Below are 3282 nucleotides of genomic sequence, written 5' to 3' on the forward strand. Positions count from 1 at the left end.
GCATGTAAAGGATGCAGGACAAAGATTCACACACACACACACACACACACACACACACACAATCAGATGTTCTCTGATCTTCCCACAAGTCACCGTCTCCAGTTAATCCTCTTACTGTAGTCTAGTTAGAGGCTGTAGTAAGGTTATATTTTTAGCTACGCTACTAAAACTACTACACAAATCCAGTCTGTACAGATCCCAACAGGCAGCTCACATGATGAATATCCAGAGCAAACTCAAAAATGTACTTTTTCAGTCAATATGAGTCTAGACACAGCATTTGTTTAATCAATGTGTATTTTGGTTTCTTGTCACAGCGCTGATCATTGATTCTCTCATGTTACGTCTCATAATTGCAGGCTGCCTTGACAGCAAGTCAATGTGAAACTGATAGTGTTGGCTGATTGTCCAAGCATAGCACCAGTCACAAGTAGAAGAACAGAGGAAGTAGAAGACACAGAAGAGACTATAATCCCAGACACAAGCCTGACAAATTAACCTTTGAATAAAAATATATATGAGCTACAGCTCCCCACAAGCCAGAATCTTTTTTTTTACATTTCAAACAGATAGCACACATTAATCAGTAAACTTCAGAGGTTTTGGTGGGTGTATTTTTTAAATTCAGAGAGCCAGGCTAGTTCTTTTCCCCTGTTTCGTATATTTATGCTAAACTAGGATAACCACGTCCTGACTCCAGATAGTTCTTAATGCGCTGACATGGGATTAATTTCTGTTGTCTCATCCAACACGTTCTCACTCACAACTCGTCAAATACTGCTGCTTGGTCAGTGGTGGTCCTCTTCAAATATGACTCTGTAATGTAATATCTGGCAAAGCAGGGTTAGCAAGTTAGCAAGAATAAAATGTAACATACACAACTTCCAGTCAGTTCACAATGATAAAATACAATGTGCAGTTAGACTTTAAAAGAAAAGCTCTTGTGGTTAACGTTGTAAAATTGTTGCACTCTGGTTAGGTTTAGCCACAAAAAAAGAAATAGTTTACTCTTGTTGTCTCTTGAGTTAAGGTAATGCGTTTGTTTGGGCCATCTATCCAGCCCACCACGTCCATATGCAGTCTTTACTTAGTTAAAAATTTGATTAGATTAGTTAAAAATTAGTCTCTTTATCTGTCAACAACTGTACTAACGCTGTACTGTAATAATCAGCTGCAGGGAGGAGGCCTCATTACATCATGGATTACATCCCTGCAGGCCTTGGCTACCTCACAGGGAAAGGCCTTCTCCTGTTGCATCCAGTAAAACAGTACAGATCTGACGAACCAGGCCAAACATTTAAAGTTGCAGTCCGTTGTGGATCCACGAGATGAGGGCATGACGCATCAGTGAGTTACTGAAAATGTCTTCCATCAGTCGGAGCCGTTTCATACTACTCCCTTCAACACTTTGAATAATTGATGAGCAGAATGTTCCCACCAGCCCCACGGCTAAAGGGAACAGCTGTTGTTTTCTGCTCTCTGTTCAGCCACAGTTATTCTTTAAAACAAGCTGCTTTTATGATATCTTCACCCACCAAAACTTTCTCATGCAATAGGCTGGCCTAGAGCAACTCTGACAACACAGAGCGCCTGTAGTCGACGAACACTGAGGACCTTAAATCCTTGAAAGAGTTAGTTCATCATATCATACAGTGGTAACTTCATGCTCACTATAGGGGGACATCTTGGCTACTTCCTGCACGTTGCTTTTTGGACACTTACACACTGACAACAATGTAGTTTATAAGCTAATCCTTTTTCAGGGTTAATGTATACATTTATTGCTAATAATAATCATATTCATAATCAACTGCACAAAGGCTGAGGTTATTCTATATTTGACTATGAAAAGATAAAAACCTCAATACTTTCTGATTTCTGAGTTTCCACTGAGAACAACTTATAATGGCACAAATATGTAGCTTAATTTTTTACAAAAAGGCCTTTTAATTTCCTAAAAGCACTAGGAACTGTAGTTTTTATCAGTAATCATAAATTAATAAATAATTTAAAAATAGAAATAATGAATACATAAATAAATAATAAGATTCGGTAAAGTGTGTTGTCAGTATTTATTATTTATACTGTATGTGTACTCTTTTGGTGCTAACACTAGATATGTGTTGATAATGATCAGCTGCTGGTGCAATATACTGCAACAATACTGTGGTTAAATTCACATTTTATAGGAAAACACACATTCTCAGTTTCATTAGCATGCATAGCATCTTCTCATGATACTGAGGACAGAAAACAAGCTGAGTTGATAGAGTGGCTACCAAAAGTCATTTAAAGCAGTCATTTGCAGCAGTTCACACTTAGGAGGTTGGCAACACTAACATCAAGTAAGTCTGGTTTAATGTATGTGTCTCTTCTAGTCATGTGTACAGGCAAGACAATGAATGTGTTAAAAGTGGAAGCTGGCTCAAGCTCTTATCCTAATGGTGAGAAAGCTGAACATGACAGGTTGGATAAAGTATAGTGGTCATACACTACACACCTATTTTATGGATATGACTTAGAATAGAATGCTGTCTATAAGCAAAACTACTCCCTCATTGGAACACTAATGCTGCAATGCACTTTATAAAATAAATGCAATTATAAGCATAGTACATTAAAGGACCAGTGACCAGTCTGCTGAATCCGCAGTCCTGAGTTTAATGAAAGTACTGTGAATATGTGAACAGCCCACAGATTGTTTTTAAACTAGAACTAGAACAACAGCACTGAGGAAGTAATTCTTTGTGGTCAGTCACACACATCACACATGTATGCACCCAAGCTCTGGCACACAGGCCGCAAAGCAGGAGGTCACTTGGTTCAAGGTGATAGTAGCAGAAGAAGGGGCTTACACACTGTACTAATTCCTGTTAAAACACATTTCACCATTATAGTTAGTTATAATTCAATTACTGTTGTAGTATTTTCAAGGGAAAGTGAAGATTGTGTTACAAAAAGTGATTTGTCAATGAAATGAACCAAATGGTTGACAAATACAAAGGTTTCCATGCTATCCTCCAATAATCTGTAAATTGACCTGACCTTTGTCCTCACTTGTATGTGGGGAGCAAAAGAGGGAGTAGTATGATATTGTTGTACAGCCACAAACTTTTGGCAAAGTCGACCCTAACCCCAACCCAACGGCCTCTCGCTAACCTTAACCAAGTTCTTCTCTTAACTGTGACAATAAAGGTTCCTTAACCTTAATGAAGTCGTTATTTAAACCCAAATCCTGATCTTTCCCTAAACTAAGCCAAGTCGTTTTTGTGCCTAGACCAA

Source organism: Morone saxatilis, unplaced genomic scaffold (genome assembly GCF_004916995.1).
Source record: "Morone saxatilis isolate NCDOM2014 unplaced genomic scaffold, NCSU_SB_2.0 Contig12, whole genome shotgun sequence".
Classification (NCBI taxonomy): domain Eukaryota; kingdom Metazoa; phylum Chordata; class Actinopteri; family Moronidae; genus Morone; species Morone saxatilis.